Source organism: Ammospiza caudacuta, chromosome 12, assembly GCF_027887145.1.
Source record: "Ammospiza caudacuta isolate bAmmCau1 chromosome 12, bAmmCau1.pri, whole genome shotgun sequence".
NCBI lineage: Eukaryota > Metazoa > Chordata > Aves > Passeriformes > Passerellidae > Ammospiza > Ammospiza caudacuta.
The window spans coordinates 19223174-19239344 of record NC_080604.1 but is presented as its reverse complement, the minus strand read 5'-3'; positions in this window follow the sequence as shown (position 1 = coordinate 19239344).

Sequence of the window (16171 nt, the reverse complement as noted above, 5' to 3'; positions counted from 1 at the left end):
TCCTCATTCCTGCAGCATAACAAAGGCAGTTGCCTACTCTGAGAGCTAGGTAGAGAACAAAACCCAAAGTTAGTTTAAAAACCACATGTCTATTCTACTGGAGTCAATCTGCCAGTTTTGAATGCTGGGAATTAAAAGTTTATCTGATTTTTAACCTAAATTTGTACCTCAGCATTGTGGATCTAAGTGCAGAGCTGCAATGCTTTTTACTGACCAAAATGAGAACAAGGTTCTACCAGTTTCCTGTGAACAACTGTCATCATCTGATACAGAATGTTTCTTACAGGAGATTTAATCAAATCAATTAATAATGACTTGGCAACAATGCTCCAATTAGGGTTTTAATTTACAAAAGCGTAATGCCAATAGCATAAAAAAATCAATGGAGCCAAATCAGTGGAGCCAATGCCCAAATAAACATCTGGGCTGATATCATTTCTCCCTTCTATGCAAAATCAAGGTAATTTTAAAAAGATAGCTACATTTTTCCAGAATCTTCTTCAATCTCCTCTAAGAACCATCAAGTTAAAGCAAGCCCCAGCAGCCCATTCCCTTCTCCCAGCATATGATGTTGGCTTTGGGTCACACTTCTTGCACCCTGCTTGCATCTCTCTCCCCCTTCTGGGAAAACTGAGGCAGCTAAGGCAGGACAGGATCAGAAAGAATAATCCCCACAGCCTCCAGAGCTGAGTGTGGGCCCAGCTGTGCCTGGGGATCAATTACATGTGCAGGAAATTGCAGATGTAACACACAGAACAAGAGCCAAGTCTGGCTCTGCTTAAGTGTTTTGATTTTGTGCTTAGCTCTTCAGGACCAAAAAAGGACTTAGCCCATCTCACTCACAATATGAGAAGCACATAATATGCCCAAAGTACTGAAAATGTCTTCATTTCCACAGCATGGAAAGATTAAATGGCTTGCTCTGGAAGCCAGGCAGGAGATTCTGTTCTAAAGCAAAGCCCAGGGAATGGCAGCAAGGGCTGGGCTCAAACTGCTGACAAATCCCAAAGTGCACAAGTGCAAAGAGGCTCCACAGCTTGTGTGGCTGGCCCAGGGGCTGCTCCTCGGGCCAGCACACAACACTTGGGCTGTCCTTTCAAATCACTTTGCCAGGGAGGAGCTTTAAAGGTAATTTCTTTGACAATCCATCCTTTTTATGTGAAGCAACTGCAGGACCATGCTACAGGGAGCCCCATTAGCTGAGAATAAGAACTTCTCTGTAAAAGTGAACTTCTGGTGACCTTCCCTCAAAGAAAATACTTTATCATATTGGAGTGGGGGCCTCCCAGGTGTCGTGGAGAGGCTCCATTGTCCCGGTTAGGAGAGCTGGCTTTGATTTTCCATAATCCATCCTCAGGCTTAGCTGGCCTTTGTTAGCTCTGAATGCCATAAACAAAGGCTCCCCAAAAGGCAAATCCACCTATAATTGTTTAATAAAAGTAAATCAAAAGGCTGCAAATTGAAGGCACCCAAGGTTTATGAAATTGCTGCTTTGCTCTGGTTCAGTGTAAGCACCCAAAATTTATATTCCTTAGGGCTCGAGGGATCAGCCCAAATAAAAGCAGCAAGGTCACATCCAAATAATTTCCTCAAGAAACACGACTTGTTTACACCATAAAATCCAGCAAGCACAGATGCCAAATGTAACAAAACACAAAAGCAAGCTTACAAAGCTATTCCAGAAACACCTGTCTGCTCTGCTGTGTTTGAACTCACAAACTGAGCTCAGGCACTGCATGATTAGAGTTTGGTAATGAACTGATGAGCCTTTCTCAGTATTTCCATTGCAAAGCCATGAGAAACTGTCTCTAGTGAGGAAAGACTGACCCTGTCTGTACCTACAGCTACAGAGCTTTCTCCTGTGTCAGTGTTTTCCAATGAGGCTGAGAGGTTCTGATTCATTTATTCCTTCCAGGAGCCTTCACAGGCACCCCTGCACATCTGCATTAGAGAGAAATTGAGGCTGGGAGGGACCTCTGGAGATCCTCTGCCCCATTCACCACTCAAACATGGCATTGGGAAGGATTGTTAAACACAATATAAACACACAAGGTGCTGCAGGGTGCAGCTCCAAGGCAAATCCCAAAGTGACAATGGCCCAGGCACTAAAAGGAGTTTAACAGTTCCAGCACAGGCTGTCTCTACCCCAAAAACATTTTCTGACAGACACTGCAGCGTGTCCTTCCCATCCTGCTCTTGCAGGATTTTCATTTAGGACCTCCAATGCCAGCTTTCCTAAATGCTGACAGAGGCTCAGGTTTTAGCCAGGTGACCTGAGTGGCCTTCGGCACAGGGCAGTGCCTGCATGAACAGAGGGTCCCAGGGCTGCTCAGGGGCAGTGACATTCCCTGTCCCCTCTGGTCACCCAAGCACAGCTGCTCCACGAGGTCAGGAGTGGGAACAAGGCTCTGACCTCACCCTGCAAAACAGCACGGCCCTAAAAGTGTTAGGTGTGAGAAGAGAACCTACAACCATTCAGGTGTGTGAATGTTTACAGCACGGCCCTAAAAGTGTCAGGTGTGAGAAGAGAAGCAGCTGCACCAGGGTCCCTCTTGATGCACCAGATTTGGCTGATGGTTTTGTATTTGCCCCCTTAAAATCCCTGCACTGGGAGCAGCCCCACACCCAGAGGATGCAGGAGGTTCTGCTCCTTCAGGCACGTGCACAACAGCATCCTTTGAATTATTCAGGCTGGGGAAAAAGTCACATTATTAAGAAAAAGTAATAACTACAACACGGCACATCTGCCTGTGTTTGCAAGTCATCCCTGTGCCAGCTCTTCTCCTTCCTGAGTCCCAGGGCAGTTTCCAAGTCCTTTATCTGAGCATAAATGACACCAGTCCTCCTGCAGTGGGAGCTTTGCTTGATGCTCTGAGAGAAGGAGCCAGCCTTGAAGAGAAGTAGCTTCACCCATCAGCATTAATAGCTCACATATCAGACACTCACAAGGAAGGAACAAAACCAAAGCCAGCAAACCCTCTCACCCTGTTTCACAGTAATGCAGCATCTGTTGTTTTAAAAACTCAGTCAGAATAAATGTGGCAATTTCATTTGCCTGCATGTGGCTGCTGATGAGCATGGAGAAATATTTCCAGATTAAATGGGTGCACATCCATGTGGCTAAAGTGGTACAAATAGGGCCAGGCACAGCTGGCACTTTGTCTCCTGACATGGAGATTAGTGCCATCAGGAGGGGCACAGGAGCCCAAAATGCAGTAATTCTGCTAAATAACAAGTGCCTGCCAAAGAGATTGTGTATTCCCAGCACGGCCCTAAAGCTCAAGTCATCACCAGCATCTGAGGCAGCGAGGGTGCCTCAGCAATGCAGCTCAGGTTTTCATCCTCTCCAGGGCTGGAGGAGGGGACCCAGTTCTGGCTGAGGCTGCCCAGGTGCCACCCACAAAGAGCAGCAATAGACCCCAGCAAAGAACTCGGAATATTCCCCTGAAACTCTGCCAGAGTCCCTCAAACATCTCTCACTTTCCTGGCTGATCAGTTTGGGTGACAACAACCATTTGTTAAAAAAAACAAGGAACGCAGAGTTCCAAGCTCAGAGACCAAGCATTTCACTCATCTGAAAATGTACTAAAATATATTTTTTTAATTGATTTGGATCAAATTATGGATTTTCACTCCAACAGCACTCACAAACACAGGCAGCACTTTTCTATGTCAGCTAAGTCAGCTCTCTTTGGAGACAGACATCAGGTAGAGCTCATGGTCCTGAGGCCCTCAGACATAAATGATTGTGGGAAGTCAAAGGGAATGCTCTGCTCAGGGAGAAGCACCCTGTCCCTCTCTGTGGTGGTGTTCACAGGGGTCCCAGGATGAGGGAAGAAGTGAGAATCTTGACTCCATGTTTTAGAAGGCTGATTTATTATTTTATTATATATATTATATTAAAAGAAAAAATATATATAAAACTATACTAAATAACAGAAGAAAAGGATTTCATCAGAAGGCTAGAAAGGAAATTATTATTTTGCATTCTTTTATGGAGGAGGAGAAGTTTATCCAGTGTCATTGGAGAGGTGGAACTGTCACCCTCCAATCCGCTGTCACTTTTGTAAATCTATAAATACTGGAGTCAGAAATTAAATACTCTCTTTTGCCCTTGTGAAAAGCTGGGTGTCCATGCTGGATTATTTTGTGTCCTATGGTGACACTGGTTCAGATGAGGAAGCAGAAACTGCAAACAGAAAGGGAGAAGGGAAATCCTGAATCTGGGAAATTCCACTCCTGGTTCCTCTCTGTGGGTACTGCAAGCATTTAGCAGCTTACAAAGAATAACCCCTCACTGGAAATAGAAATCAAACTTCTTCTGAAGCTGCTAAATGTGCTGCTGCTGGAGAGAAATGCAATTAGATTTGTTTAAAGGCTTTTTTTAAAGGATGCTTTATTTTATTTGTTAGTCACATGAAATATTATAGGCTGAAATAAATCCTAAAATTCTCTGACACAGAATTATGCTATTTAAGGATTAGGGTGGATTATTTGCAGAAAGCTGGGAAAACCCAGCAAAAGTCTCTGCCAACAGCTGACTGGTTCTGAAGGGGGAGATATGGAAGAGCATTGGTACTCTTAGTAAATTTATATTCTGAAATACAGGGTGTCACAGACATCTTTTCATTAAAAATCCTTTCCTTAGGATTTTTTCCTCCTGAGAAGCTGAGAGGCCTCAGGAACAAAATGTAAACATTGATTATCTGCTGCTGTAGAATGCAACAGGTGCATCTGGGATTGGCACATGTTGGTTTGTAATTAATGGCCAATCACAGTCAGCTGGCTTGGACTCTCTGTCTGAGCCACAAACCTTTGTTATCATTCCTTGCTTTCTATTCTTATCTAGCCCTTCTGATGAGAACCTTTTCTTCTATTCTTTTAGTATAGTTTTAATATAATATATATTAGTTTTATATATAATATAAAACTAATATATAATTAAATATATATTATATTAAAACTATATTAAATATATATTATATTAAAACTAATATATTATATATATTAGTTTTAAAATAATATATATAATAAAAAATAAATGAAACCTTCTGAAATATGGAGTCAGATCCTTCGTCTCTTCCCTCACCCAAAAACCCCTGTGAACATGGTCACAACAGGGTGCAAACAGAAATTTAAATACAGAGTATGAAGCGCTTGGGAGTCCTCAGCAGCTGTTCAGAACTCACCAGAGGCAGTGGGGTTTTGATCAGGCCTCTGAAGGAGGATCCTTCCCACCATCAGAACCTGGCAGCACCACAAGAGCCAGCGCAGCTCAGAGCAGATCAGAATCTGATCTAGAATACCTTGCTGGTTATTTCACACTGAAGGAAGCCAGACATCCTTTACCAGAAGAGGAATGATTTATACCCATGAAGTCACCACCTCAATCACTCCTACCCTGACAAGTCCCAGCCAAAGCTTTGTTTGCTCATTGGCCATCTTTAATGAAAGAGTTGGCTCCATCAGTTCATCGTCTTCCTCCCCACCCACCTGGAAAGAGGCCAAAGTATTGACAGCACGGAGGCCTCCCAGGGCAGAGGAGCAGCTCATGGGCAGGGCCCCACTGGGGGAATTCGCCAGGCAAAACCAAACACAGAGAAGGAAAAAGCTTCCCTGCAAAGATTTTCCGTTGGAGAAAAACTCAATTTTCCTCCTAAAAATGTGACCCAGGGGATGTTTACAGTCAGAGCTGGGCTGGGCAGCACCAGGGCCAGCTGCAAACACAGCCTCAATCCTCTCTGCTCTAATTCCTGCTCAGGGTGCTGCTTTTGCTCAGCACAGCAACAGAATTCCTCTGCTCTGTAGTGTTGGTCCATCCCAAAGAAAAAAAGAGGAAAGGAAAGGAAAGGAAAGGAAAGGAAAGGAAAGGAAAGGAAAGGAAAGGAAAGGAAAGGAAAGGAAAGGAAAGGAAAGGAAAGGAAAGGAAAGGAAAGGAAAGGAAAGGAAAGGAAAGGAAAGGAAAGGAAAGGAAAGGAAAGGGAGAAAGGAAAAGGAGAAAGGAAAGGGAGAAAGGAAAGGGAGAAAGGAAAAGGAGAAAGGAAAAAAAAGGAGAAAGGAAAAAAAAAAGAGAAAGGAAAAAAAAAGAGAAAGGAAAAAAAAAGAGAAAGGAAAAAAAAAGAGAAAGGAAAAAAAAAGAGAAAGGAAAAAAAAGAGAAAGGAAAAAAAAAGAGAAAGGAAAAAAAAGAGAAAGGAAAAAAAAAGAGAAAGGAAAAAAAAAGAGAAAGGAAAAAAAAAGAGAAAGGAAAAAAAAAGAGAAAGGAAAAAAAAAAGAGAAAGGAAAAAAAAAGAGAAAGGAAAAAAAAAGAGAAAGGAAAAAAAAAGAGAAAGGAAAAAAAAAGAGAAAGGAAAAAAAAAGAGAAAGGAAAAAAAAAGAGAAAGGAAAAAAAAAGAGAAAGGAAAAAAAAAGAGAAAGGAAAAAAAAAGAGAAAGGAAAAAAAAAGAGAAAGGAAAAAAAAAGAGAAAGGAAAAAAAAAGAGAAAGGAAAAAAAAAGAGAAAGGAAAAAAAAAGAGAAAGGAAAAAAAAGAGAAAGGAAAAAGAGAAAGGAAAAAAAAAGAGAAAGGAAAAAGAGAAAAGGAAAAAGAGAAAGGAAAAAGAGAAAGGAAATGAAGTAATGGAAAGGAAGGGAAAGAAGGGAAGGGAAAGGAAAGGAAGAGAAGGAAAGGAAGAAAAGGAAAAGGAAATTAAGGAATGGAAGGGAAGGAAGAAAAGGAAGGAAAGAATATGGTGCTGCTGTTGTGTGACCAGAAGGAAAATGACCAGTTCTTCCTAATAGCTGATCTCAGTCCATGAGGGTTTCCTAATAGCTGATCTCAGTCTCTGAGGGTTTTTTTGCTTTTATGGCTCTCTGTCTGCTTCGTGCCACTGTGAGCTACAAACCATAACTTTAATAGCTTCAACCAAAGAGTTATGATAATATCAGACACTGTGGATGATGAGCAAATAACAGCAAGAATGTAATGAAAGGTATATATTTATGTCCTTGCTATTAAACCCAAAGCTATAAACATTGACAGCCCTAAGAGTAGCAGTTTCTATTGTCATTGATTAATGCCATGTTTTGAAGAACAAGGCGAAGGTTAAACCAAGAAAGAAACAAAGAGAATTCTTTCTTTGCTTGTCTCAAGCTGAAAAATTGGCTCTTTTAGGTGAACCTGCATTCCTGAACCATTTTCATAGAAGGCAGAATGCCCTGCAGTGGAACTGCAGTCAGAGAGATGTTCCAGAGCCTTTGAATCCCAGCACAATGCCCATGTTACAGCACTAATTAACAAGGAGCGTGCTCACTAATGTGCACACCTCGCATTTGTTCTTGGGCCCTCTCCATTGGCATAACCCTCAGCTGACAGGGCAGCCAGAACCACCCTCCCCTGCAAAACTGGATTTCTTTAACTCTTAAACAACTGTTGCCCCAAAGATCTCCAGGCCAGTCAGCCCAGCCAAATCAATGCACAAACTTGGCAATTAATGTAATTAATGCTGACAGTTACTGATTTGAAAGAACTCTTCTGCCCATAATGGCAACAGGGGTGCAGATGATGGCTCAAAACTTAGAAAAGACTCTTCCATGTCTGCCACAGCCCAGAAGACAAAGGCTCTGCACCTGGCTCCATCCAGGGAATTGTTTTCCCACCTGGCTCTGGGATTCTGTTTATCCCCACAGATGGTTCTGAATGGAAAAAATAAGGTCACAGGCTCTGAGCATTTCTGCAATGCTACCAACCTGCTCCAACCCCACGAAGAAGTTTCATTTCTGCTGCTCCTGCTCTGATGAAACGTTCATACCAAACATTTGCACAATTCTGCCCTCCAGCACTGCTCCCCCTCTCCTCAGCTCCTCTCTTTGGCATCAAACACACCTGATAACAACACAGGAAATCCAGAATTGCATCCTCTTGAGAGTTCTGGCCCAAAAGAGCCTAGAGCTTCTCTTTTTAATCATTTTAGATTAAAAAAAAAAGAAAGGGAAGCCTCAACTGAAGCTGGAGAGGATGGAAGCCTGAGACTCCCCCAGGGCAGGGGTGAGTCTGTGCCATCTCCTGGGACAGACACAGAGCTGGCACAGCCCCTGTGCTGCACACAGCAGGTTTGGGGGCATTTCATCACTCCTGCTGCCAGCCCCTGACCCTGCCACACTAAACAGTCATCAGCTCTTCCCTCTGTTGCCATTCCCTTTCTCCAAGGTGAGGCAAAGCCCCCTGTCATAACTCACTGCTCTTCCCCAGCCCGACTCACTGCAATCCCATAAGTTCCCTCAATGCTTGTTCTAAAGAGATTTAAGAAAATTATTTCATTTTCCTACACAGGCAAAGGTTGAAAAGGCAACTTTTTTTTTTTTTTTTGTGAAAAGACCCATTTTTCCTTCACTGAAAGGAAGGCTATTTTTCCTGAACACCAGAAATGCTCAAACTGCAACGCTGCTAGAAATTGTTATTTATGTGCACTGCTCTTACCCTGGGAGCAAAGATGCCCAGCCCTGTGCACCTTCACCTTGGCTTTGTGCTGCTCCTTAAGGGAACTGGCTGGTGCTTTCTCCTTTCTTTTCTTTTTTTTTAATAACCTGGATGTTATTATTGCTGCTGTTGTTGCTAAAGAGCTCTAGGGGGAGATGTGAAAATAGCCTGGTCCCTTGTGTAATGCCTGAAATCAAAGCAGAATACATCAGGCTGACACTGCCTGCCTGTTATTGCCTTAAAGCTTGTTATTAAAAACAAACAAAAACAATTGCTGCACCACCCTGTGTCCCACCTCCCCCAGAACAGGAGGGAAATTCAGTGGTGAAAGACATCCAGGCTCCAGGAGTCCTTTAGGGAGATTCCAGCCAGCCAAACTCACCCTGTGATTTTGGCTAAGAGAGAGGAAATGTGGAGAGTGCCCAGGCAAAGGGAATCCCACTCACTCACACGGTTCCTATAGACATTGCTGGCCCTGGAGAAAGGTGCATCACTGAGGAATTAACACAGAACAACCTCAGGAAATGAGCAAATGCATTCTTTCACTGGAAATCTTAGAAAATAATGAATTCTGAGCTCTGAGATGTGCTTTTGAAAGCCTGTCAGAGTGAAACTCTCCTGCAGCATCACAACAAGAGCTGAAGCAGTTCTGTGTGAGGCACTGTGGTCACCTGAGGATGGGTATCACAAAGGGGATGAACAAAGCCAAACTCCAGTGCTGCAATCATTTGTGCACTGTGCAGAAAGGGGCAAGCTCATCTCCCACAACATGCAGGCTTTCAGCACAGCCCTCCCTCACAAAGCCAACGCCACTCACTCTCTGCTCGCTGCCCTCCCACAGCACCTGGAAAAACCTGAGCCAGCACCAGGGCAGAGGTTTGGATCAAAAAACTCCACAGCTTGGCCTATTAAAAGAAAAATATGAATAATTTCTCTCTGAACCTGACAACTACTGGTGTTTGCATGAGGGTGTTCAAAGTTCTGCACTTTTACAGCTGTTTATGTAAAGAATTCTTTCTTCCCCCTGGCCTGGGAAGAGCTGCATTAATCTCTGTGAATCACTATCTCAGCTGCAACTACTGTTTGATATTCTTAAAACTGTCAGCACTAAAAATACAGGTTTTCTCCTCAATAATTGCTTTTTAAAATACCAGTAAGGCCACTCTGGGGAGAGCTGTTATCATGAAATAATGATGCCCCTTTGGGATGGGAACACATGGCCCTGCTTTAGCAACACCCCCATGAATTACAGCAGAACAAGGCTCCTGTTGTGCTTTTCTCCTAAAGCCACGAGGTTCCCCCTCCCTTGTTTTTAGATGGTGCAGGCACCTGAGCTAAAAACAGGTTCCTGAGAACCATAAGAGAGCAAACACCTGTAACTTTCTCACTCTGCAGCCATCTGTGCTCACGTATTGTTAATGCACCATTTTGGCTGTTCCCACCAAAGTTGTGTTGGGTTTGTGTTTGTGGTGATCAGACCCTGCTCTGCTGAGAGGGGACCTGACCTGAGCTTTGCTGGTCTGAGCTGCACGAGGCAGGGGAGGAGAAGCACCAGGGAGGAGAAGTGTGGCATCCACATTCTCTGGAAAAATCCCTTTGCCCAGGGCTTTTCTCCTGGGAAGCTGAGAGGCCTCAGAGAAAAAGGAAAACAGTAATTATCTCATTTGCTTCTCCTGTGTTGTGCTGATGTGGAATGTGTTTGGAGATTGTTTACCCACAGGTGATTGTTCCATTGGACTTCAGTGTGAGTTGTTTTCACTCTTTGGCCAATCGGGCCCAAGCTGTGTCAAGACTCTGGAGAGAGTCACCAGTTTTCATTATTATCCTTTTAGCACTGTGTAAATATCCTTTCTGTATTCTTTAGTTTAGTATAGTTTAGTATTCTTTGATGTAATATAGTATCATAAAATAATAAATTATAGTATCATAAAATAATAAACTAGCCTTCTAATTTATTGAAGAGAACATGGAGTCAGATCCATAATTCCTCCCTTCATTGGGGCACCCCAAAAATACAAAAGAGAAGCACCAAGGAGGAGAAACACCACAGAAAAGAAGCACCAGGACAAGCCTGCACTGCCCTCAAGGTCCCACAGCTCACCTTCACAAAGATAAGGAATTCCACCTCCCAAGGAATTATCCAAACAGCCCCAAAGACATTGTCAGCTGTACATGAGGCAAGCAAAACTCCAAAACTTCATCCATTGCACATCTTCATGCTGTTCAGCATCTCTAGGAGCTCTCATTCCTATCCACAAGCACAGCAAAGCCCTGCTGTGTGTGCACACACAAATTAATGCACCATTTACTGTTTGTAATGAAGGGAGATGGCACAGCACTAAGATACCCACAGAAGGCCTTACCTAAATGTTAGAAAAGTCATTTACAGATACCAAAACAGACTCAGGGAGCTGCACAGACACTGAACATTTCAATGACACAGTGACAGAGGTCATATTTAGGGACTGGGGCCAATTCTGATGCAGCTCATCCCAGCCAGCTGAGGTCACCTGCATCAGTCTCCCAGTCTGTGCCAACAGCACCATAAAAGATGGGAGTCTGTCAAGGTTATTTTTTTTTCCCCAATCAAAATGAGAAAGGGCTGCAATGTCTGTAAGGTTTTGGACACGTTCGCAAAAAAGCAGTCATCACCTGGTTTGGAAAACAGCCTAAGCTGAAATACCAGGGGCCTGTTTACACATAGAGAGACAAAGAAATTCAGGCTCTGTGAACAAGTCCCCATTTCAACCATGATTTCTTCCACAAAAGGAGAGAAGAAAATGACAAAATCACAAAAATAACAAATGCATCAATGTGGTATAACAAAACATCTCTGCTACTGCAATAGCAGCCATGAGTTTATGAAGCATAGGATAGAACAACTAACATAAAAATTAGAGCATTTGGCTGTGGCCACTGGAATGTAATAGATGGCTCTTGAGCAGGGATAGCTGAGCACATCCTGCAGTGATTAATGTGAAAAGCTGGGTGGTGAATAAAGTGTTTAACACAAGAGAGCAATATGGCATGCAAACCAAACTAAAACCCCCATAAATAATTTAGGCACCCTTGCAAAGATTTACAAAGATTTATTTCACATATAAATCCCCTTTGTTGTAATATCAGAAAAAAGGATGAGCAGTTCCATGCTTATTTATACAGAACAGAAGGGAAATCTCACTTCTGGGAGAGCAATGCTCTGAAGGAATCTTCCTTCCCATGACATAATGGAGCAGCATCTTGGCTAAAGTTCTCCTGAAAACTTTGACAAAAATCACAGAATGGTTTGGGCTGGAAGGGACCTTAAAGATCGTCTCACCATGAGAACCTTCCACTAGCCCAAGCTGCTCACATTCATCAACACCACATAATTATATAACAAACATTTATTTACAGGGCTGATCTCCATACAATGGCGTGGGGTTAACCACACAAAGCTTGTCACAGCACCTGAGGGCAGCATCAGCATTTGTCACTGTGCCATCCCTGCAGCTCAGAGGGGCTCCTGTGGCAAGGGCAGGGCTCTCAGAGCCTCTCACATCCCCACCAGGACGAAACACAGCCTGTCCTGTCCCAGCAAGCCCAGCCCAGGAGCAGTGTGGGTCAGGCTGCTGTTTCCTGGCTGTTCAGGCTGTGAGCCAGGGCAGAGCTGGCTGGGGATGCCTCCATTAACATGACAATGCCTGCTCAGTCTAGGACCCAAAGAGCGCAGCCAAAATCTCCTGTCAATACCCCCTGATTAAATCAAAGGCTGTGGAAATTCGTCTGGCACTTTCCTACACCTGAGTTTGTCTCCCAGCCCTGCTCACCACTGCCAAGCCCCACAAGTTCCTTAAGCTGAGCTCAGCTTGGGAAGCCTTTGGAATTCTGACAGGAGCAAGAGCAGCAAAGGTGTCATTGTTTCCTCTGAGGCTGCTCTGGAAAGTCAGGACAAGTTTTAAGTGAATCATCACAGGAATTGAACCTGGTGCCCCCCATCCGTCTCCTGGAGCACAGAGAGCTGTGAGGTTTTGGTTTGGGCAGCACCAGGCTCAGCAGAGCCCTGGTCACCCTCCAGAGACACATCCTTGCTCATCCTTCAGAGGGTGCAGCCGAAACCCTCAAAGCAGCCTCAGCACCACACTTGGCCACAGCCACAAGGGCTTGGAAGATGGATTTTCATTTTTTTTCTGTGATGATTTCAGACATTTGTCTCCATTGATCCCCACTGCACATGTTGTGTGTGGAGCTCATCAGGAACAGATAATGTTCCCCCAGCCCCAAGGCAGTGGTGTTCCAATGCTCACATGTATCTGTAAGAGTTCCCAGCTGTCTCTGGAAGCAGAATAAGCCCAAGCCCCATTTGGGTCTCTTTTAAGTCTTGGTTCAGGAGCAGAAGAACAAAGCCTCAAGATTTTATCCTTTTTATTGCTGCAAATGCCAAGAAAAGTTTAAAATTAATAGCAGCCAGAATAAAGGGGAATAAGAAATAAAAGAAACATTTACTGCCTTAGAAACAGGCCTGTGTCCCTGACATCTCCATATCAGGGCAGCATTGTCTGTGCTGCAGCAGCAGGGAGGCATAAAACATGCTCTTACTGCAAACACCATGAATTTTTCTGTCCTTTTAAACTTCACTGGGGAAGGCTACATCCTATAAAAACAAAGAGAATGGAGGACTTTCATTCTACATAAGGCAATTACCAGGGCTGTCAGCAAGAGAGAGATTTACTGCATGGAAAGGGTAAAGAGAAAGGAGTGTGCCAAGCAGCTCAGAGAAATATTGAAGGAGACAGCCTTGCAGGATGGTTTTCCTGCCCCAATTTTGGTAGGGGCCACATAGCTGTAAGAGCAAGCTCCAAAATCCCAAACACCCCACAGGTCTTTGTAGAGAGCCACCAAAACCAGAACAGGTGAACACCAAAACCCACAGGGCTTCTCTAACTCAAGAGATGAGACTGCAAATTCCACATTGCTGCATGGTTCTGAGGTTATCCCAAATATTCTGAGGTTATCCCAAACATTCATCTGCAAAGCTGGGAGCTGTGATGGAAAATCAGAGCCAAGGCACCCCCAGATGGCCCAGGGGGCTCTTACCCAGTGTCAGTGCCCAGGGAAACCTTCCAGAGCATCCTTGGTTCTGCAATTCTGGCTGGAATGGGTCAGTAACACCATTTATGGGCTCTTTCCTGTACCACAGTCCCAGCTTTGACCATAATGTTCCTGTGAGAAGTGACTGATCATCACCTCACCCAAATCTTGCTGTGTTGGAAATTCAGGAGCTGAAACATCATCTCACCCAAATCTTGCTGTGTTGGAAATTCAGGAGCTGACCATCACCTCACCCAAATCTTGCTGTGTTGGAAATTCAGGAGCTGCTGCTGTTAATCTGAAATAATGGTCAAGCAGGAAAGGTCCCTCATGCTTGTAGGACTCTTGGATGGAGAAGGAGCTCCCACAGAGCTCTTTGGTGGGTTAAACCTGAGAGCTCTGCTGGAGAACAGCTGAGGTTCTGCCCAGCAAGCTCACTCTCAGAGATTGACTGCTGCCATTTGCTTCAAAATGGCAAGAGACTAAAAAAAAAAAAAAATAGATTTTCTTTTTTTGAAGTATAAAACACTACAGTTTTGACATGAAAAGACACCCAATCAGCATTACAACTTGGAGAATGTGATGCAAACTAAAGAATAAGTACAGAAACCTTTGGCAAACTCCCAGAGAAAGCAAATGTGTGGGAAGTCTCAGCCAAACTCTCACTGGAGTTAAAAAAGGAAGAGCAAAGGATTCATTCCATGCAGCATGTGTTGGTTTTGGGCTTTTTCCCCAAAGGATCCTCACCAGCCACAAGGGGAGATCCTGTGGTGCTGGGAGCTGTGAGGAGTTTAAACACCAAACTTTTGGTTACTGCTGCTGGCACCCATAATTTTGGGGTTTTATCTGCCCCAGGAATGGCTGTGGGAGTGCCCTGCAGGGAAATTGTCATGCCCAGGGTGAAACAAACCTGGAGCCCAAATGGGCAGCGAGGAAATCCACCTTCAGAGAGGACAGTTCAGCTGAAACCTCTTTCAAATTGTCTAACTGCTCCTCTGAAAGATTGGGCATAAATATTAACAGCACCACCAAGCACTTGTAGTTTGTATCCCTGCTTGAAGCAGCTTTTATTGCTGAGTTTTAAGTGCCTGAAATTAACACTTTCTCCTGAAAATGCTGACAGATCTTTCATGGCAGTGATGCCACGAGGCACAGAGCACAGCTACAGCACCAAAGCAAATTAAACCAGAAAGCAAAGCAGAGCTCTGGGGTGGGCTTGGCCCCAGAGCAGCCCCACAAAAACCTCCCTGGGCTGGAAAAATCCCTGCCCCAAACTCCTTGTTTACCTTTATAATTATTTTTATTTTTTCCTATATCTTAAACTCTAAAACTCTAAACTTTCTTCTTCTTAACTTAATGTGTTTCTACTATAAACTATAAATTTATGTTCTCACTTCTATCACTTAAATTTAGAATTTTTTTTTGCAAATGGGGTTTTTCTGTGGCACCCAGGATTCAGCTGGACAAACCCATCTGCCAGGGACAGCCCCACTCCCACTGCCTGGGTTTGTCAGGAATGATAACAGCAAGTGACAGGGTCATCCTGACCAGGCTCCTACTGATTGTTTTGGAGGTTGAACAATTGAACAATTCCCTCCCCTTGTTCCACAGTGGATATGAGGCATCTCCCATCCCAAAACAACTGGAAAAACAAAGGGGACTCAGAAGGGGAAGATGTGATGTGGGATGCTGAAGTAATTTTACTTTCCTTCTAGCTCTCACATTCCCTTTCTACACAAGTGCACTTGCAAGGAAATACTGATTATTTCAAATTTTGAAATTTTATTAATTTCTTTTTTAAAAAATGGGTAGCACAAACGCCTGGAAGATTTGAACTGCTTTGAGTATATAACTGTTATAAAATAAAAAAAAAATGTAAAAATACGCACTGCTTTGAATATGTAAAATTCCACTTCCTGTGCTTCTGTCCAGCGGCTGTGTTGACAGACACAACTCCAAATTTCCTCTGCAGCAAGATGCCCCCACAGCAATCTGAGCCTTTCCTGTTGATCCCCAGTGAAACCTCCCTGCTGGGACTCTGCTGCCAACCCCAAATTAAGTTAAGATTTGTGCACAAGAGCCCCAGCCATCCTCTGACAAACAGTGTTTGTCTCACTGAGCCCCTTTGGATGTGGCCCAAGCCACAGCTCCCAGGGGATGTCCCTTCTGCTCCAGCCCTGATCCTCCAGGCACAGCTCCAGCATCTCCCACCCTCGCTCGTCACAGGGGAAGCACTGCACCTCTCCTCTGCCATTGTCTTTTAATGCTCTTTTTATTGTGCTAAATGACTTTCTAACAGAAAGCTGATTGGTATTACACAATTTAATCACCGATAAAATATTTGCCACAATTAAAGTATTTATATTAATATATTCTGAATACATTCACTTATATCAACATATTTTGAAATTCACAAAGATTCATTTTCTTTTTTTTTTTTTTTTTGTTCCAAACTACCAATAGAACCTGTGTAAAATCACCCCCCTCCAGAAATTATGGAGTGGAAAGCAAATTTTCTTCGCAGCAACAAAGAAATCTCATAAGGCATTGGCTGCCTGATTCCCCACCACAAACCATTCACAAACCCCTCAGAACTGCTGTGCAGACAAAGAAGTTCAGAATACAGCATTATAGGTTTATATATCAT